Source organism: Lathyrus oleraceus, chromosome 2 (assembly GCF_024323335.1).
Source record: "Lathyrus oleraceus cultivar Zhongwan6 chromosome 2, CAAS_Psat_ZW6_1.0, whole genome shotgun sequence".
Classification (NCBI taxonomy): domain Eukaryota; kingdom Viridiplantae; phylum Streptophyta; class Magnoliopsida; order Fabales; family Fabaceae; genus Lathyrus; species Lathyrus oleraceus.
In genome coordinates, this window is record NC_066580.1 from 238,190,568 (window position 1) to 238,213,889 (window position 23,322).

General features: G+C 39.9%; 1 pseudogene; it reads right to left on the reverse strand.

Moving 5' to 3' along the window:
- Positions 1-8,031: 8,031 nt before the first annotated feature.
- LOC127121328 (uncharacterized) lies at positions 8,032-9,068 on the reverse strand (annotated as a pseudogene).
- Between the last annotated feature and the right edge of the window lie 14,254 nt (positions 9,069-23,322).

Sequence of the window (23,322 nt, forward strand, 5' to 3'; positions counted from 1 at the left end):
TTAGGACACGCCGGTTTTTACCGACGATTCATCAAAGACTTCTCTAAGATAACTAAACCCTTAACCGGACTGTTGATGAAAGATGCTGAATTCATATTCGACGATAACTGTTTAAAAGCATTTCAAACTCTTAAACAAGCATTGATCTCCGCACCCATTATGCAGACACCAGACTGGAATGAACCATTCGAAATAATGTGCGATGCCAGTGATTATGCTGTAGGTGCTGTTTTAGGACAAAGAAAGGATAAAAAGCTTCACGTTATATATTACGCTAGCAGAACCCTGAATGAAGCACAGATGAATTATGCCACAACCGAGAAAGAACTCCTAGCAGTGGTATTTGCGCTAGATAAATTTCGTTCTTACCTAGTAGGAGCCAAAATAATAGTTTACACTGATCACGCTGCTATCAGGTACCTTTTAACAAAAAAGGATGCTAAACCTAGACTCCTAAGATGGATCTTGTTACTACAAGAATTCGACTTAGAAATCAAGGACAAGAAAGGAACTGAAAACGTAGTAGCAGACCATCTCTCTAGACTTGAGAACCTTGAACCGGAAAGAACATCCATTAATGATGATTTCTCGTATGATAAACTCATAGCTACTTTGGAAGAGAACAACTCCGACATGCAAGTAGAAACCACCTTAGCTATATCTGTCATACCATGGTACGCTGATCTAGTCAATTATTTAGCTGCCGGAATAGTTCCACCTACTTTATCTTACCAGCAGAAGAAACGATTCTTCCACGACATAAAACACTATTACTGGGATGATCCCTTACTTTTCAAAAGAGGCCCCGATGGTATTTTCCGTCGATGTATACCCGAAGAAGAGGTAGAAAATATAATCCAACACTGTCACTCTGCGCCTTATGGTGGTCACACAAGTACATCCAAGACCTGCTCTAAAATCCTACAAGCTGGCTTTTATTGGCCGACTATATGGAAGGACGTACATGCGGCTATTAAGGAGTGTGACAGATGTCAACGCACGGGAAACATATCTAGACGTGACGAGATGCCACAAAAGGGTATTTTGGAAGTAGAGATTTTTGACGTGTGGGGGATAGACTTCATGGGACCTTTCCCATCCTCTTTCGGTAACAAATACATACTCGTGGCAGTTGACTACGTATCAAAATGGATCGAAGCTATAGCTTCTCCAACAAATGACACCCGAGTAGTAACTAGACTCTTTAAAAATATAATATTTCCGAGATTTGGCATCCCAAGAATAGTAGTCAGTGATGGTGGATCACACTTTATATCCACGGTACTTGAAAAACTACTACTTAAATATGGAGTGAGACATAGGATAGCAACACCTTACCACCCTCAAACCAGTGGACAAGTGGAAGTATCTAACAGAGAAATCAAGCAAATACTAGAAAAAACGGTCGCCACTTCAAGGAAAGATTGGTCATTGAAATTACCAGAAGCTTTATGGGCATACCGAACTGCTTATAAAACTCCCATAGGGACGACCCCATTTAAGCTCATTTATGGAAAATCCTGTCACCTCCCGGTAGAATTAGAACATAAAGCCTATTGGGCTATTAGAAATTTAAATTTGAATTATAAAGCCGCCGGTGAAAAGAGAATCCTTGACATAAACGAATTAGAGGAACTCAGAAGAGACGCCTATGAAAATGCCAAAATCTATAAAGAAAGAACAAAACAATGGCATGACAAGCGTATATCAAGGAAAGTCTTCAAGCAAGGCGACGCAGTACTTTTATTTAACTCTAGACTAAAGTTATTCCCGGGAAAACTACGATCCAGATGGTCAGGACCTTTTCATATCACTAAAATCTTTCCCAGTGGAGCGGTAGAAATAAAAGGACAATCTACAGAACCGTTCACCGTAAACGGGCAACGTCTGAAACATTATCACTATGCGGAAACCAACGAGGATTCGCAAATTCTACACTTAGACGAAACGCCCCCAGGACTCATAGACTATATTTAACAGTTTCTTTGTCGAGCTTGCGACATTTAAACAAAGCGCTTAGTGGGAGACAACCCACAAATTAATTTGTTATTTTATTATTCTATTATTCTTATCATTTCCCTATTTTTCTCTTAATTATTCTTTTAATTTCTATTTAGTATTCATTATTGATTTATTCAAAAAGAAAAAAAATATATATCTATATATAATAATAATAATTCTTTTCTTCTTTCGGCATTTGGCCAAATCCTGACTTAAACTCATGTTTCTTTTCTCTAGCTAACACTAACCAGATGGGACATTCTGATCGTATGGGTATCAAGTTCAGAGGAATGGCTCAGAAACGAAAGTTTGAAGAACTAGCCGCTAGAGAGATGCTACCTAGTTTATATGCTGATGATTGGGCGATGACTGCCCTTGGATTGAGACAGAGTGTCCTGTTTTTGCTGAATCAGATAGGATGGGAGACCTCCCCTATCCTGAGACATTTCACCACCTACCGGAGACTCACACTAGAATTCCTTAGTTCATTAATCTATCTACCCAGCCATGGAAAAGGAATTAGCAGAGGTTTTATCCAGTTCAGAATGTTCAATATGGAGTACCAATTTAATATTAGAGACTTCACCAACCTTTTGGGTTTTCCTACCTCCTTTGATACATTCACTGTAAGCCAGGAAGAACTTTTTGAATATAGAGAGCTTGAACACTTTTGGGGTAAGCTGACTGGAAATGATGAGCCCGAAGAACATGAGTTTCTCTCTGGAAACATACATAACCCGGCTTTTCGCTATTTCCATAAGATCCTGACCCACACTTTATTTGGGAAGAAGCCAAATAGTACTTCAGTTTCACGTGATGAACTCTTCATCATATTTTGTGCTTCCCAGAACCGTCCAGTAAACGGTGCTACTTTTATGTTAGCTAATTTGGACCACCTTATCCAGGATGAGCGAGCACCCATTAGAATAGGCGGTTTGATCACTATGATAGGTAATGCTATTGGATTACGTCAGCCTATGCTTGACCTTAGCCCTTTTTGTGGCATTACTACTATGAGTATACCCTTCCTCTTCAACACTATGTTTATAGCAAACATAGGGTCTGATGAGTTCGAGCTTATTATTGATAACCAGGTTCTCTGCCTATTCACCATGCCCGATCCTAGAACTAGTGTTCATAACCAAAGGAACTGGCTCTATAACCTGAATGAAACCCCAACTCCGGCTGGATCCACTGAATCCATCCAGGACTATGAGATTTGTGATGACTATGAGCACTATGTTGACCATATCTCTCATGCTGAATCTGACCCTCAGACACCTTCCGGCTACTATGATATTGATCCTCCCCCTCAGTCTGTCCTGACCGAAGAATCAGCCATGCCTGATCTCCGACATCATATGCCAGGAACAGATATTAAATCCGTCATTGAAGCTTTGATGTCAGAACAAGACGCCCTCAGGGAAGATTTCCACAACTTGAGACTTGAAATCCTAGAATACATGAGCAGCACGGCAAGTCAGTTACGTATGTTACGGCATCATGTTAACTCTTTTGCTCCTCCGGCCAGAGATCCGAAGATAGATGGAATTTAGTTATTTCTTTCTAAGTTATTTAGTTTTAGGCTAGATTTTTCATTAATGTTGTTTGAATTCATGTTTATTTCTATTTCATTTCATTGTTTTCTTTCCCTGTAATACATTATGATCATTTTTATTGAAGCTGTTTAGTTAATTTTATTATGCAATGGCTATTACGCTCTACTGCTGTTACCTATTATTATTATTATACAAAGCAAGTAAGCGTGCACAATACATTAAAATTGCAGACTAAAACTGATCATAAGCAAAATGAAACATTAAAATACGCTACCAAAGTAATTCTGTGAAGCGCCACTAAGCCTTTCCAAAAAGAAATGTGTGACGAGCGTCACACACTCCATGACGAACGGCACGTCTATTGCCTGTTACGAGCGTCACAGCCTTGTGACGAGCGTAACGCCCCTCAGACATGTGAACGTTAGGGAGCCGTTGGAGACGAACGTTACACTTTAACTTTTTACATTCCCCATTCATTTTTCATTTACCACACTTAATTACTCTTCAACCACTTTTTCTTTCTATCTTCCAATCCTTCTCCTATAAATACCTACCAAAACTTCCTTCATTCACCACAAAACAATTCTCTCATATCAAATACATTTCTTTCCAAATCATCCCTTCAAAAATTCATCACAATGGCGGGAAATCTAAATTTCGGAAATATCATCTTCCGATCCGGAGATGACAACTATCAACAAGAGCAATTCGAACGTTTCCAACAGCGAGGCGTCGCTTCCACCAGGTACCCCGATTTAACTTGTTTACAACAATTAGGATTACTCCAAGGTATCGAATGGATGCTCCGTCAAGCCAACTTAACCTTCCTTTGCACCCATAACCAACCCACCTACCCATCCCTAACCTTAGAATTCTTAAGTTCATACGACTACACCACTCCCGCCGGTGAAGACGAATTTTTAACCGGTACCGCAACCTTCCGTATGTTTAACACCGAGTACTCTCTAACCCAAAACCAATTGAGTACCATGCTACAATTTCCCACAGAAGGCCAAGTCTACCCCAGAATCCCTCCCGACCTAAACTGGAACACAGTTGGCGTTTTTGGCCTTTTTAAGAAAATTACCGGTATCACTATGCCAAACAAGGGATTAGACAGCGCTTTTTTTGACATTAGACAGCGCTTAAAAGCGCTGGCTATACTGGCGCTGGTATAGGTCTTAGACAGCGCTTAATTTACTAAAAAAGCGCTGGCATAGGGGGGGTTTAGACAGCGCTTTTTCAGTAAAAGCGCTGTCTAAAACCCCCCTATGCCAGCGCTTTTTTAGTTAATTTCATGTTGAAATTAACTAAAAAAGCGCTGGCATAGGGGGGGTTTAGACAGCGCTTTTACTGAAAAAGCGCTGTCTAAACCCCCCCTATGCCAGCGCTTTTTTGATAAAAGCGCTGTCTAAGGTCAAAATTAAAATGCCTTTACCAGCGCTTTTTGCCTAAAAGCGCTGTCTAAGACTCCAAATTTTGGAGGATCTTTTTATACGTTTTCACCACATTATTTAGCACCTGTAAATTGCAAATTTCAGCAGATTTTCATAAATTGGAGCTTGAATCCAATCTATATGCACCTTATAGTTCAACACATTGTAGTTCTATCTTCTGAATATGCACATATACTTGAAAATCTATATGCATTATAAACACATTATAGTTCAACACAATATACTTCTAATTTCAGCAGTTTTTTGAGTATTTATATATATACTTGAAAATGTTTGCCTTTACAAAAAATCTACACATTTCTAATAACCTCCAAAAATGCTAATCAAAATGTATTTCAACACATTCTAGTTCTATCTTCTAAATATGCTATATAACCTCACAATTTTTGGGCGCTGCCAGAAAAAGTAACCTCACAATTTTTTTACTGTACAAATATTGTCATTTGTATGTTGCTAATATCCAGGCAAAACTAACAAAGTCATTACAAGAGGTAATGAGACAAGATACAGTATTCTAAAATATGAACTCAGTTTTTACAAACTCAGTTTTCAAACTAAACATAGTTAAATATATTAATAAAAGAAGTGTTAAAGACTGTTATAAAGGCCATAGAATATGAATACGGTAGAGTATACAATGTTGTAATATAAATTTTGAAGAATGTTTAGTTAAATATATTAATAAAACGGTCGGTGACAAAGAAAAACGAATCTGTACTATATTTTGTGTTTGCTTACCCCTGTCTCTTCCTTCACTTCTCTAATTACAGCATCACAAATATCTTCACCCTGCAAATAGAATTAAAACATGTCAAAACTCAAAAGATTGAATTTCCATTTTCATAATTTGATCAATAATCATTTCGACGTATACTCCATTACAAACAAGAAACAGTATAATAACCACAAAATGATGTGTGAAAGATCACCTCTCTCTTGTTATTGACAACAAAAGCACCAACGCCGACACGGTGTGACGCGTTTGCAGGAATGCTATCAGGGGTATCAGGGATCCAATATACAAGCATCAAGTAATCCGACTCGGCATGATGGTACCTAAATCCAACCTGCAATACAGTAAAAGCAGTCGTTCGGATTCGCAATCAATCCGTTCCTAAGCTAGTTGCTGCTGTAAAACATGTAAAACATAAATGTATATTATATACCTGGACAGCAGAATGAACAAGGTTTGAATGTTGCAAGGGTAAATTGATCCATATACCCTTTTTTCCCTGTTTTGAATAAATTAAATTAAATGAAACTGTATTAATAATAATAGTAATAATTAATTAGTGAATGTAGCTAATTAACCTGTTGAGTCCATTTGGTAGCCGTTCATTTCCAAGCACAGACTGAGGCTTTTTGGATGGACCCTCCTTTGGAACATGTAAATGAGATTGGCTGAACTGTCCAAAAGCATCAGATCTAGCGCCGGACTGGTTTGGTGAATATTGATATTCAGGTAAAGTCCTTGCCAAAGCCTAGAGTAAAGTTCATTTCAAGTCAAGCTTAAATAGAGAAATCAAGCAGTAAAAAACTAAAAATAATAGATTCTTATTGAAGGGTGAGATTCATTTAAATGCGATCGAAAATGCATTTTCAATTTTCATTTACTATCACTTGGGGGAGAAGCAATCCCCTAGTGAATTTAACGTAGAAATAGTAGATTCTTATTGAAACATGTGCTAAATTAGTTTTACATAAGTGATAACTATGCACATTTCATAACATTGAGTTGGGAATGGTGTATGAAAGTTGCAAGTGCACCACACATAAAACAGTAAAATGACCACCATGGTAATTTAAACTCAGCTTAAAAAAATAGCTTAATGCTTCTCTTCAATGAATTGAATCAACAACTACAATGTTGAAGACTGTGTTCAGAATACTTACTAGTAGATGTTCCTCTAGGATCAAAATCATCAAAGTCATCCTCAGTATTGTTTGCAGTTACACTTGAACTTTGAGAAGGAACTGAACTTGCATTAACAGATGACTTCGATGCTCTAGATGATGTCTTTTCCTTGCTTTTGCTGCAAGGAAGACATTCCGAAATAAGAATACAGGTAACAAAATAGAACGATTGCAGTATGGCAAGGTAGAAACATGTGTCTATCCGCGCATAAGACAAAAAGCAAGTGAAAGTAAAAGGATGGGTCGAGATAAGCATCTCAATTCTCAACCATTAGTCAAATTCCTATACATAATGTTTTCAAAAGTAAAAAAAGCTTGTTGAATTAGGCAACAACGATCAAGGATTAAAGCTGAGTCTGGACATCTATCCTGTGTGAGCATGTAGTAAGTATCATGCTGCCTGTCTTTGACTAGGTACATATTTATTTCAGCATAAAACATTCCAAACTTTCCAAGGATTATCTATGGCAATACATTCCAACTACATTATGGAACTACTGAACAAGCATAAAATACATCTATGAAGATCAAGCACTAGTGTCAAAGTTCAAGATATTTTCCCCTAACAGTAAAGATAAAAATAGTTACTAGGTACTCCAGATTCAAACTTTCCAAGGATTATCTATGGCAATACATTCCAACTACAGTATGGAACTATTGAACAAGCATAATATACATTTACCATTGCTTGCAGACTATATTACTAGTTAGACACACCCCACCTGACAGACCGTGCAGAAGCCTTCTTGAAGGAGTTTTCTTGATCGTTACTTGAGTCACCATAGCGTGATTTTCCTGAGTAATCTTTGTCTACTTTTTCTTCATCGTAGCGCCCCTTGTCTTCGTAGCTATCACTATACCTATCACTGTCTCTTGAACCAAAACCTCCATATTTACTACTGCTCTGGGAACTCCCACTACTAAACGAGGTTGTCCCGGACTTGTATGTGATTCCACTAGATGAAACTCCAACATACCTAAATTAAGCACCCCAAATAAAAACAAAAATATAGTTTGCTGAGAACATAATAGTAGCTTAATCATTATGGGATTGAAGCTATATCTCACAAATTCTATCAAAAAGACATGAGCATTTGAGCTTGACAACATGGACCCAGATACTAAACCTTTGTCAATACAAGGAGCAAACCAGAGAAAAATAATCCTGTTCACTCATCACTGCAGTTGATCGGAATACTTTTCTACACAGCCTAGGACAAAATAAACTACCACGTACAAGGATTACTCAGATGAAAACTGTCCAATATTAAGAAGACATTACCTTTGTCTCTAACAATTCTTCGTGAAATTTCATTTAGAATCTCAGCAACTTGTGAGTCCTTTAATGCAGAAGCTCTCCTTAATTGAATTAAATCAGCTACAACATCAGGGTTGAATGGTTTCTCGTTCAGAGCATATCGGATGTATTTGCGCAAAATTTCTTCCAAGACAAAACCTGTCTGGATATGAATTTTTTGTTACTTAAAATCAATGACACATGCAGAGGAAGTCAAAAGTATGGTAAGCCAGCAAACAGAAAAATGAATTTCCATGAGATTTTTCCAGCCAGCAAAATGAAAGCTAAGAACTTCTTTCATGATCTAGACAAACAAACAAACAAACAAACAAACATTATAATTTCCTATAAGCGCAATGAACAAAAAAAAATCCAAAGAAACAAAAAAACCAACCAATTTCCTGCGTTGTGCTTTGGGAGAACTGAATTTCCTAACGGTTTTAACAAACGCGATAACGAAAGTGAGACCAGCATAACCAAGAGGAACGGCGAGAATCCACGGCAACGAAGTGGGACCCACTCTCGGACCGGGAATCGCTTGGGTAACAGAACCGGTGAACTCAACGAGGTCGAGAGCTTTTTCTTGAATCCACGGAAGTTCCTCTTCTACTTCAACCTCAACAACTTCATCTTGTCTAGATTGTTTAGGGTTATTGTTACTGGAAGGGTTTTTCGATGATGACGCTGAAGCAACGGTTGAGATTGAAGTAGGTGATGATAAGAGTGGTTTTGGGTGGAGTGTAGGGAAAAAGAAGGGTTGAGATTGAAAAGGGGTTAGGGATGGGTTTTTGTTTGGGAGAGAGAGAAAATGGGAAGTGAGAGAAGAAGTGAAAGCCATTGGAATGGTTTTTTTTTAATTGAAAGACTTTAAACAGCGCTTTCTCAAAAGCGCTGACTAAGGTCTATATTTAAAAGCGCTTTTTAAAAGCGCTGTCTAAGGGGGGGTCTTAGACAGCGCTTTATAAAAGCGCTGTCTAAGACCCCCCCTTAGACAGCGCTTTTAGTATTTTCTTGGAACATTTTCAGCGCTTTATTTTAATTTTAACCTTAGACAGCGCTTTCTGTTAAAAGCGCTGTCTAAGATGCGCTGTTAAAAGCGCTTTTTGGCATAGTGTATAGATACCTACAACTGGGAAGAACTCCTTCTCTCCCATATACATAACCCCACTATCCGGTACTTCATCCGCATCTTGCAAAACACAATTTTTGGAAGACCAAACAACAGCAAGGTCAACTCAAAGGAGCTATTTTTCCTCCATTGCGTCTTCGAACCGGATACTCAGGTAAACGCCGCCTCTTTTCTCTTTCATCATATCCGCACCTTATGTGCTAGAGGCCGGCAACCCTTTATAATTGGTGGATTAATAACATCCATAGCACTTGGCCTGAACTTAGGGGATAAACTCCAAACTTTAGAATCCCTACCTCTCATGTCTATGGATATCAGCTATTGCCGCTCCAGCCGCCTGATTAAAAACAGAGTAGGCGGAGGGTATTATCTTATGGTGAACAACCAGGCTGTCCCAAGCGTTGTTCTACCAAATATCGCCCTAACTGATGTCACAAACCCCGACCGCCACCTCTATGATCTAAACGCTCCTGAAACCACCGAGCCTTTACAAACAAACCCACAAACAGATGAGTTTGAAGAAATGGAACAAGGTGATCATCCTTCTACACAACATTCAGCCCCGCTCAACCCTTCCGGTAATGCAACTGGCCCATCCTCCCAACGTCGTCGACGAAGAAGGCCTGCAACCAACGACGACATTATGGATGCTATCGATGGAATGCAGGTACAGAATGCAGAGATGATGCAGATGATGCGTCAAATGCAACAGCAACAGGATGCCCGGAATGCCATAACCGACCAGCGGTTTACTGAATTGTTCAGCAGGTTCGACAACTTAGACATACGTCAAAGATCACCAGGTCCAAGAACCAGAGGCGGAAGGCAGCCTTAGTTGTTATTTTCTTTTTCCTTTCCATCTTGTATTTCATTTCCTTAAAACATTGAGGACAATGTTTAGTTTAAGTATGGGGGGGAAACAATATTCTTCCTATTACCATTTTTCAAGTACGTTATTTTCCCTTTCATTGTTATTTCCCTTTCTTATTATGAAAAAAAATAAAAAATTATTATAATATATATTTATTTTAAGTCAAGTCCCTAGTGTGAAAAAAAAATTCTTATTATCTATTCCCCTTAATTTTCTTGAGCCATAACAAAAATTTAACACACCCAATAAGTATAAAGGTTGCTTACTTTATAAAACTTGAGTGAAATCAAAACAAAATCATTACCATAACAACGCTCTGAGAACCTCAATATGTTAGATCAGGATAAGTACCTATTATACCGATTCCTTGAACTTTTAGTTCTATGGCAACCCCAAGTAGTTTATACAGAAGTCAGCACCATCTTAATAGCAAACTACGTGGAGGGCCGATGAATATAAGTGAATGATCCCCAAAGTAACCTAAGATATATAAACATATCAAGAAATGCACTAATTAAATTAGGTGATCCTTACCAGATCATTCAATCTAAAGGTTGCAGATCATGCAAAAGCACAATACGAAAGATCCATTATGAGTTGGTTCAGTAGGAATCTGGTACTGAACTTGGTAGGGCGGACTACGGTTCGATCCCCCGCAATTTGCAATGGACTGAATAATGAAGTTATCCGACTTATGTACCAGAACTTCTAGCTAAACGCGGATCATAATCACTAACCGGTTACTCCACTATGTGCGCGAAAAGATAAAGGGCTTAATGTGATTTCGCTAGAATGAAAACGGGTAAAATAAGACCAAAGGAACCAGGATAGCTATCATAGGGTACTTGAACTGATTTGCATAAGGTAGGGTTATCTAAGTTGTAACGGTAGTTGTTGATGTCAAGATTAAACTCAAGTCCTCCTAAACAAAAATCCATTTGCAACCTAGTACGAATTGATGTGTGCTTTGAAATTTCATCTGGCTAAAACTTTTAACAAGTTCTATACTGAATTTTGCTTGAGGACAAGCAAAGATTTAAGTATGGGGGAGTTTGATAACACGAAATTATATCACATTTTAAGACTTAATTCAATTAGATTATATTATCATTTACTTTAGTTTATCTCATTTTATCGGATATTATGCAGTATTTCCTTACTATTTATGTCAGGTATCCATTTTGAAGCAAAAGTGAAAAAGGGAAGAAAAGGAGGTGTAGAAAGGAATAAAAAGGAAACAAATATCAAAGACCAAGCCCAGCCCAAAGAAAGCGCACGTTGTGCCTGTGACGGGCGTCACAAGGGTTGTGACGAGCGTCACACTAGAAGCACCACTGTGACGAGCGTCACACATGGTGTGACGAGCGTCACACCATTCCACTAGCTTTTTGGCGCAAGTCACGCCCTCAGAAAGACTTGAAGAGGAACGTTGAGAAGTTGGTCTCCTATATCCACGCCGCGCATGTAGCCACGTTGAAGAATGGGAGAAATGAAAAGTAGTTACACCAGCAGCTGTATAAATAGCAGCTAATTGGGAAGTTTCAAGAACCGGTTTTTCCACGCTCACATTGCCGAAGCTCTGCCAAATTTTCTTTTCACGCCTTTTGCTTATTTTTCTTTTCCAGCATTGTTTATTTTGTTTATTTCTTTTGCAAGCTTTACGTTCTTTTTCCCTTGCAAATTTACCTTTCCAGTTTTAGCTTTTAGATAATTTTCGTATAATAGTTTCTACACCGGAAACTATTGTGCAACTTTATACTGGATTTAACCTTACGTTATATTCCAGTTTTATTTCCTTGATTTAATTTACTGTTTAATTGAAGAATCCAAGAACAAATCCTACCGGCTTGTGGTGGAGTGTTCAAGACCATTGTATTACGCATTCAGGTTCTTTAATCATTATTTAATATTTTGTTTTATTATTTATCTATATTATCTGCCTGGAATGAGTCTGTTTATGCATGATATAAATTCTTATTTATTTAGCATGTCTGGCTAATTTGCCTAGGTATCGGTATGTAAAGTAAGCAGAATAAGGGATCAAGACTGAGTCGGTCTATCTAAACTTAAAATCAAAATCAACCTTTTTACGGTCTCAACTTACAGGTTTAATAACAAGATTTTTTACAAAAGTAAAAGACATAAAGAAGTTAAAATCAATAGAGCGAGAGTTTGAGATTTTAACTGGACAGTGTAAGTTAGGCATTAATTCTAGATCAGGGCGAGAGCAAGTTTTAGAGTTAATTAAATTCTGACCTTTTCCAAAAAGTATTTTTAAAGATTGAATGTGAGGACGAGAGTTAAGCATTTGGATTTAATTATATAACCTAAGTCAACAGAGCGAGAGTTTGAGATAAGGGTGTTTAAAACGGTCAGTATTTTCTTAAAAAGAGTTTCTGCAACTTTATTGTTTTCAAAATATGGTTTTTGACTTAATTATAAGTGACAGCAACATTAATATAAAATCATGGTTTATTCAACAGAGCGAGAGTTTGAGATAGAACCTTTAACCAATAAAGTTAACCGAAACGATTCATTTTAAAACCAAGAAACCGACAAAGACTTGATTCCCTAGTTTTGACGAACTACATACCGATATCCGTCTTATTAATATTTAATCTAGATATTAGTTTAGCTCTTAGTTTTTCCCCAAACAATCAAACATTTTCACCTTAGATTTACGTAGTAACCTTAGATAACGGTATATCGATTCATAAGTCCCTGTGGGATCGATATCTTTTAAAACTACGCGATAGAACTGTGCACTTGCAGTTTGTATCCCATTCTCGACTCACCCAGTCGAGCGATCATATTTGACCATGGGTTGAGGTTGCTTCATGAGCAAGGCACAGTTGATGAACATATGAATTAGGGTTTCCTTAGGAAACAAGCCTCAAACCCTTTTCTTTGCTTTGATTAAAATGATGAATTGAGATATTTGGGAGGCATATTTGATGGATGAGAGCTTTGGGAACCATTGTCATGCTTGCTTTCATCTTCCCTTGTCCATATCAATGCACATAGGATCTCCTAGAAGCTTTAGACCTTGTGACTGCTCAAGCTACAAACAAGAGATGTTAGTGACATATTTTTGTGCTTTTGGTTAGTAAATAAAATGAGAAAAGCAATGATATACAATTCAAGTATGCTTGGTGACCTCAAACCAACTTACAAGAGATCCCACCCCAAAAGGTAAGGAGCCAAGATGCTTATGATCCTTGAGGCAAATGCAATATGCAATGATATGATGCCATGAGGGATCTTAGGGTCAAAATTAGGGTCTTACAAATGCCCCTATTTAAGGTCATTCTAGCCGGAGATATGAAGGTTAAAATCTTCGTCTCGACGAGGTAGAATGGGCTTAAATAATAACAAAGAGATGAAGTTTTGTCCCTAAGAGACCTCATGATGCAAATGTATGTATACAAAAGGTAATACTCTATGGAGATATGTGTCCACAAAGAGAAAAGCAATCAGGAGAAACTGATAATCCATATGAGTAATACACTCCACAGGACAGGGACTCTGGGGACTCTAATGGGGATAAGAAAGGGAATAAAATGCGTGAGCAGGTTACGACTTGGGACTTGCTGAGAGACACAAGAATAATTCCATGAAAATAAATGAATGGAAGGACTCGAGCTGACTCAAAGATGCATGTATTGGGGAATATACCAATACGGAAAAAACTATCCGCAAAGGATACTTCAGATGAAAATCCGGACTCAGACAGGGAAAATCCACTAAGGGACTTCGCTGGGGAATGTCCAAACAGGACTCATCTGAGGAAACAACAAGATGAGGTATTATCGGTTACTGGGTAATAAGCTCAAGGAGACATGTGATCGCAATACGGTATAAGGGTGAAAGACCAATACGCTCAGGGAGAATAATTATCTAAGACCGGTATGAGGGTGAGAGATATCAAACATCCAAACATCTGAGGAAGACCTGAAAAGGTGTATTTCAACTCAGGAAAATCTGACTCCACAGGAGACAAAAGTCCTAATAGGGAGCAGAAGGGAAGGAACACCAGGGATACCAGTTACTGGGCATATAATAGGTGACCGACCAAGGCGTGAATTGGGGAATATTTCGAAGACACTCATCATCCAAAAGAGGGCTAAAAAGCAAACTCCATTACAAGATGGGTATTCGACTCCGCAAAAGGGGATACAAATCCTACTCGACTGGGGAAGAACAAAAACTTCGACCAAAGAGCGCATGAGATATATTATCTATTACCGTCAGAACGTAGATAACATACTCGCATGGAAGATTATCCACAACTGGTTACTGGGTTAATCGACCGAAAAGAAAGGGCACCGGGATATCGAATACTGGGTATGAAATGATGACCAATCAAAATGGAGAAATAATCATTACCCATCAAAGTTAAATGAAAGATGACCCGCTGGGGATACATTGACAAAGGCAAGGATCCGGGAGATATATCACCGGTTACTGGGAGTTACACTCAAAAGGTGAAGGATTATCAACACCGAATATTGGATAAAGACAACCGACAAAGAGGGGATTACATGTACAAGATACTGGGTAGAAAACCACGGAAGAGTAACCGTCATCGGTTAGGATGAACAAGAATAAGGTTAACTCAGCAAGGGGATAAAATAGGGTTTACCACTACCGGTATGAGGGTAGAAAACCACAGACTCCGCTGGGGAAAAGATGGACAATTACTGGTTACTGAGCAATCATTCATCTAAACTACGGGGAAGTGCAGGTAAAATCACAAGGAGTCAATCGAGGAACAAACTAGAGAGACACAATGAAACAAGACTCAACCCCATGAGGACATAACTCAGGGGGGAAGTCCATCCCAATACATGTGTTGGGAGGAAACAGAAACAATAATCATCCACGAGGACATAACTCAATGGGGAATATGGAGGAAAGGATAGGTACTTTTTACCTATAGGGCTGACTCTATGTGGAGAGATCAGACACCAATATCTACTTGGGGAAATATGTATCACCGAATAGCAGGAGACAACAAACGAAGGTATTTATGGCAAATAATGCGTCATGAATATTTGAATGTTAAAAAATTATGCATATATGCGTGGTTTATGTATGATGAATGCTGACAAAACACACATGTCTAACACAAACAAGTCCAAAAATCAATGAACAAACATTCGGTACTACATCTCGAGAGAGAAAGTCGGGCCCACTGGAGAGCATCCAATCTGATGGGGGCAAGAGATACCAGGAAACAAATATATCTGCAGGGGAATGAGCATCAGCCACTCCAGCTGGGGACAGGATCAACACATAGATAAAATTCGTCGTAGGATCAACTCTACTGGGGAAATTATCAGAGAGGGAGATGAAACTCTACGGGGAACAACCACCAATCAGAAGGTTTCAAAGTCACCATATATTGCACTACTGAATCAATCACATCTGCCGAGGAGGAAGGGACACCATTCCGCTGAAAGAAGGATAAACATCTTCATCAACCACTCTGCTCGGGAGGAAACCACGAATAGACTTAAATCAGACAATTCCACTAGGGAAACACTACTGACGACTGTACCAAGGATTACCCGTAGGAAGCTACTGGAGATACCTTGATGGTGACCATACTGGGGAGTAACAGTGGGATCAACCCTACTGAGGATGGTCGAGGAGCAAAATTGCTGGAGATCAAAAGTAGACAGGTTCACAAAGGGAAAGCTACAAACCCAATTTGATGAAAACTCCACTTATGTCAAGGATTTCCTGCTCACCCTGAGGGGAATTTCTTGCTTGAAGTGGGGGGAATTGCCTCATTCAAATAGATTAGCATACTCAATTTATCAATCTATAAGGGATTTTAGGCCAATCCATATAAGGGATGACAACCATATAATTGATAACACAAATGCTAAATCCAGACTCAATGGGGATCTAGAAGATTGAGATCACATCCGGAACTCCCAAACCTCCTGGGATTTGGTGGGAGTACAACTTTCTTCTATGCCAATGGAGGAAACAACCTGAAAGGCAAATGAAGAGGATACAAGTATATTGGGAATATGAACAAATGTCTTACCCTTTTGTGAATCATACCATCTTTGGGAGAGCACTGAAGACATCCCAAGTATCCTTTTGTCATTGTGAATATTCACTTTGTTTAAAAACAATTTGTGAAAAACTTCTATTTAAAACAATGATATTTCCTAATTAAAACATGCAAAGCATTTGTTGAATAGAAATAAATAAGAGTGCAAATAATTGGATAAAGGCTCAAATTTATTTGATGGAATGGTAGTCTTGCAAATGGCAAGACTCCATAGATCTTTACAAATTTGAAATTGGTGATATATATTGGAAAAGGGCTACATTGAACATAATGACCATTTCTCCACCAACTCTGAATCCGATGTATTTGAAGCTTCAGTTGACGATGACTGAGCGAGAATCCTTGACAAATGACAGCTTGTAGAACAAAGTCTTTTCAGGATGCAGTTACTTGCCAAAAATCCCTAATTTTTGCCTAGATTTCCCCAGGGTGAGGTACTTAATCTAGCGGGATACATATTAATTTTTTATGTCTCTAACTTTTTCCTGGATCGCCCTTTCGGGTTTTCAATCCACCGAGACGCTCATTTTTGCCTAAGCCGCCCTTTCGGGTTTTCAACTTAGCGAGTTATTCTGTTTTTATTTTTAGGCGAAGTATTTCTTGACTGCATCTGAATTCACAGGACGAGTGAAATCCTCCCCATCCATAGTTGTAAGTATCAAAGCACCGCCTGAAAAGGCTCTCTTAACAACATATGGACCTTCATAGTTTGGAGTCCAATTGTCCCTAGAATCGGGCGCGAAAGATAAGACTTTCTTGAGCACAAGGTCACCTTCTCGGAACACACGAGGCTTGACCTTCTTATCAAAGGCTTTCTTCATCCTTTGCTGATATAACTGACCATGGCACATGGCAGTCAATCTCTTCTCTTCTATCAAATTCAGTTGGTCATAACGACTCTGAACCCATTCAGCATCAGTTAACTTGGCTTCCATCAAGACTCTCATCGATGGGATCTCCACCTCTACTGGGAGCACAACCTCCATACCGTAAGCAAGAGAGAAAGGGGTTGCCCCTGTTGAAGTGAGGACAGATGTACGGTAGCCATGCAAAGCAAATGGCAGCATCTCATGCCAATCTTTGTACGTAACAACCATCTTCTGGACAATCTTCTTGATATTCTTATTAGCGGCTTCAACAGCCCTATTCATCTTTGGTCTGTAAGGAGAAGAATTATGATATGCTATCTTGAACTCACTACACAGCTCTTTCATCATCTTGTTGTTCAAGTTAGATCCATTATTAGTAATGATCTTATCCGACACACCATAACGGCATATGAGTTGATTCTTGATAAACTTCACAACCACCTGCCTGGTCACGTTTGCATATGACGCTGCTTCAACCCACTTAGTGAAGTAATCAATTGCTACAAGAATAAATCTGTGACCGTTGGACGCTTTCGACTCTATCATGCCAATCATGTCGATTCCCCACATGGAGAAAGGCCATGGTGATGAAATCACATTCAGAAGTGTCGGGGGAATATGAATCTTATCCGCATAGATCTGACACTTGTGGCATTTCTTCACATATTTGCAGCAGTCAGACTCCATTGTCAGCCAATAGTAGCCTACTCTCAACATCTTTCTAGCCATGGCATGTTCATTGGAATGAGTACCAAAGGAACCCTCATGGACCTCAGTTATTAACAGGTCTGCTTCGTGTCTATCCACGCATCTGAGCAGAACCATGTCAAAATTCCTCTTGTAAAGCACATCGCCATTGAGGTAGAAACTGCCTGATAATCTCCTCAAAGTATTTCTATCTTTCACAGATACCCCTGGCGGGTAAATCTGGCTTTGAAGAAAACACTTGATATCATAATACCATGGCTTATCATCTTGCACCTCCTCCACTGCAAATACATGAGCTGGTCTGTCCAAGCGCATCATAGTGATATTGGGAACTTCATTCTAGAGTCTGACCATAATCATCGAAGCAAGTGTAGCAAGAGCATTTGCCATCCGATTCTCATCTCGAGGAATATGATGGAAGTCAACCTCAGTAAAGAAAGTTGAAATCCTCCTCACATAATCTCTATATGGGATGAGGCCAGACTGATTCGTATCCCATTCACCCTTAATCTGGTTAACAACAAGGGCCGAATCACCATAAACATAAAGATGCTTGATCCTAAGATCAATACACTCTTCCAATCTCGTAATACAGGCCTCATACTCAGCCATATTATTTGTGCATTTGAAAGTTAGCCTTGCTGTAAAAGGAAAATGCATGCCCTGAGGAGTAATAATCACTACCCCAATACCATTTCCATATTGATTCACAACGCCATCAAACACCATGCTCCATCGAGAACCAGGCTCTGGCCATTCATCGAGCGTAGGCTCATCGCAATCTTTCATTTTCAAATACAGAAACTCCTCATCTGGGAAGTCATACTGAACTGACAGATAATCCTCAATTGGTTGATGTGCCAAGTGGTCAGCCAAGATACTGCCTTTAATAGCTTTTTGAGCTCGATACTCAATATCATACTCAGATAACAACATCTGCCAACGGGCAATCCTCCCAGTTAAAGCAGGCTTCTCAAAGATATACTTGATTGGATCCATTTTGGATATCAACCAAGTCGTATGATTCAACATATACTGGCGTAAGCGCTTAGCAGCCCAAGCCAAAGCACATCATGTTTTCTCAAGCATCGAGTATCGTGACTCACACTCGATGAACTTCTTACTCAGGTAGTATATAGCATATTCTTTCTTTCCTGATTCATCTTGTTGACCAAGGACACAACCCATTGAGTCTTCAAGAACTTTCAGATACATAATCAAAGGTCTCCCTTCAACAGGTGGAGACATAATCGGAGGCTCGGACAAATACTCTTTAATACTGTCAAAGGCCTTTTGGCAATCTTCGGTCCAATCATGAGACTGATCTTTTCGAAGGAGCTTGAATATCGGTGCACATGTGGCAGTCATGTGGGATATAAATCTCGAAATCTAATACAAGCGGCCAAGAAAACCTCAGACTTGCTTCTCAGTTTTGGACGCGGGCATCTCTTGTATTGCTTTGACCTTTGCAGGATCAACCTCAATACCTCTCTCGCTGACAATAAAGCCTAATAACTTGCCGGAACGGACTCCAAATGTACACTTGTTCGGATTTAGACGAAGCTTATACTTCCTCAAAGGCTGAAAAAGCTTCAACAAGTGCTCAACATGTTCAACTTCCGTTCTTGACTTTGCAATCATGTCATCAACATATACCTCGATCTCCTTGTGCATCATATCATGAAACAAGGTAGTCATAACTCGTTGATACGTGGCTCCGACGTTCTTCAAACCGAAGGGCATCACTCGATAACAGAATGTTCCCTAAGGTGTGATGAATGTTGTCTTCTCCATATCATCGGGTGCCATTTTGATCTGATTATATCCGGAAAATCCGTCCATAAATGAGAAGACATTGAATTTAGCTGTATTATCTACCAACATATCAATATGTGGTAGAGGGAAATCATCTTTCGAACTAGCTTTATTCAAGTCTCTATAGTCCACACACATTCAGACTTTTCCATCTTTCTTAGGCACGGGCACAATATTGGCCACCCATTGAGGATATGTAGAAGTCACCAGAAACCCCGCATCAATTTGCTTATGAACTTCCTCTTTAATCTTCACTGCCATATCAGGATGAGTTCTTCTGAGCTTCTGCTTCATAGGCACGCACTCAGGCTTCAAAGACAGGAAATGTTGCACGATATCAGTATCCAGACCAGGCATGTCTTCATATGACCAGGCAAAGACGTCGACATATTCTCGTAGCAACTCAATCTACCCCTTCTTAACAGATTCTTCCAGGAGTGCCCCAATCTTCACTTCTCGCACACAATCTTCAGACCCCAAGTTGACTATTTCCAGATTCTCAAGATTCGGCTGAATGATCTTCTCTTCATGCTCAAGTAGACGGGTAATCTCGTCAGGAATCTCTTCAACATCATCTTCTTCCGCCTCAAATACAGGGAACTCAAAGTTGGGAGATGGTGTTGGATCATTATGTTCAATGGGTTTGATCAACCTGCATAATGATTTTGGATATAAAGAGATTTTAGAATTCAAACAAGGCAAATCATTATGCAGATGAAAAGATTGATTTTATTCTTTTTTTTAGGGTTTTATGTGATCACCAATTTCATGCAAAAAGAAAAAAGTGAAAATAATTGGAAAAACAAACATTTAACATGAATTTACTGAATGAAAATATCATTGTATTTATGAGCCAATAATGTCATCACTCGTCCTTTTGGCATGAGAGGAGGGTTTTTAAACACAATGAACATTACTTTGACTTATGGATAACTGTTGGAACATCAACAGCGACCCAATTATTGCAGACCCCTCCGGGGATGACAAAGTTGCCAGAATCTTCCTCTGCATCCTCTTCCACAATAGCAGCAACTTCCTCATCTTGAACAGTGTGGATGAATCCACCACTCTTGAATAGCCCATGCTTATTGAAGGCGCCAGAAGAATAACCTATGCCAGCCCGGGATTTGTTGTCTTCCAGCTTAATCATTTGCCTCAATCCAGTAGTTGTACCATGCTCAATGGCCAACTTAGCATCTTTATAGGACGCAAATGAAGAAGTTCCTTTCTTAGTAGGCTCGGCAATAAATAAAGCTTGGAATGGAGTTCCAACTTCATCCTCAACATCTATGTAAGAAAAGGAAGACAAATGGCTAACCAGGAGAGCCTTTTCTCCCCCTACCACCACCAGCTTCTTGTTTTTGACAAACTTCAATTTTTTGTGTAGGGTGGATGTCACGACACCTGCCTCGTGAATCCATGGTCTGCCCAACAGACAACTATACGATGAGTGAATATCCATGACCTGGAAGGTGATCTAGAAATCACTTGGTCCGATCTTGACTGGGAGTTCAACCTCTCCAATCACAGTTTTACGGGACCCATCGAAAGCTTTGACCACTACTCCACTCTGCCTCATCGGAGGCCCCTGATATGACAATTTAGCAAGAGTGGACTTTGGCAACACATTCAACAATGATCCAGTGTCCACCAGCACATTGGACATGGCATCATCTTTGCAGCTCATAGAGATGTGTAGTGCCAAATTGTGGTCTCTTCCCTCCTCAGGGAGATCAGCATCACAAAAACTCAAATTGTTACAAGCAGTGATGTTTGCAACAATACTGTCAAATTGTTCTATTGTGACGTCATGATCCACATACGCCACATCCAACACCTTCTGGAGAGCTTCTCGGTGTGGTTCTGAATTCATCAGCAAGGATAGTACAGAGATCTTTGATGGCGTCTGTAGAAGTTGATCTACAACATTGTAGTCACTTCTTTTGATGAGCCTCAACATCTCATCACAGTCTTCTTTCGTATTGCCACTCTGGCCAATAGAGACAGGAGTTCTTACAATGGAGGCAGGTTTGGCAACAAGTGCCGAATTCGGAGCATTCACAGCAGTCCCAACCGGGCGTTCAGTGTAATCAACAACATCAGCCCTTCGAACATCAGCTTGGGGTTTCGACGGAGCCGAGAAAACACGACCGCTACGGGTTAGGCCGCTGACGTCGGCAATATTAAAAACAGAGGTAGAGGGCAGCGGTACCTCCTTCCCATCCTCCAATGCCACATCATTATAGCGATAGGGGACCGCCTTCTCAAAAGAGTATGGCACAGGGCCAGCTGGTTTAATGATCAAAGAGGGAGAAGTCTTTTGCTTGCTACCGTCGTACCTGATGACAACAGGCTCAGGGATCCGAAATACTGGAGATATTACATTGACTTCATCTGCATCTTCATCAACATTTCGATTCTGAAGTATCTCAATGACTCCTTCATCCAGCATTTCTTGAATGTCTTTGCAGACTTGGCGACATCCTCTCTGATTGACAGTGCAAACTCGGCATCTGTCGTGATCATGCTCGTAGTGACTGTACTCACACAACAGTCTGTGCATCTCGACCAGAGATTGTCGAATATGGCTGACATATTTGACTTTGTATTTACTAGGGCAACCCTGGACCATGTTGATGGAGGATTTCCCATGCTCGGGAAATGGGTTCTTCTTCACATTAGGACCTACGTCCTCGAAACACAAAATACCACATCTCACAAGGTCTTGGACCTTGGTCTTTAGTGGGTAACAGTTTTCCACGTCATGTCCGGGAGCACCGGAATGATAAACACAGTGTAACTCGGGCTTATACCACCACAAAGGGTTGGTGGGTATAGCCGGTGGGTCTCATGGAGTAATCAATTTCCTCTAATCAAAGAGGGATACAATTCGGCATAGGTCATGGGAATAGGATCGAAGGTGACCCTCTTCCTCTCATAGCTTGTACTAGCTTGATTATTATTTCGAGGCTGGTAGGCCTGCTGTTGAGGACGGTGTTGTTGTTGTTGATATTGCAGATGTTGTTATTGTTGATTATTATTGTGATGCTGATATTACTGGTTATCTCTGAAAACAGGTGCTATGTGAGCCACCTGATGCTGGTTACCGGTAGGACGCACGGTCTTCCTCCTTACTGAGGGTCTTCTTGGTTTAGCATGGGAGGTCACAGCATGTGCCTCGCCATCTTTCTTCTTTCCAAACGTCCCATACCGTTTGGCAGAAGAGCCTTCTTCTATGGTCAGACGCCCTTCCCTGACTCCTTCTTCCAAATGCATCCCCATGTTTACCATCTCGGTAAAGTCAGAAGGAGTGCTGGCAATCATACGCTCGTAATAAAAAGAACTCAAGGTCTTCAAAAAGATCTTGGTCATTTCCTTCTCCTCCAGCGGGGGCACAATCTGTGCTGCTAACTCTCGCCACCTCTAGGCGTATTCTTTGAAAGTTTCCTTGTTCTTCTGGGACATGGCTCTCAATTGATCCCTATCGGGAGCCATATCCATGTTATACTTATATTTCTTGTTAAAGGCCTCGCCAAGGTCATTGAAGGATCGGATGTTCGCGCTGTCCAAGCCCATATACCATCTCAGGGTAGCACCGAACAAACTGTGCTGGA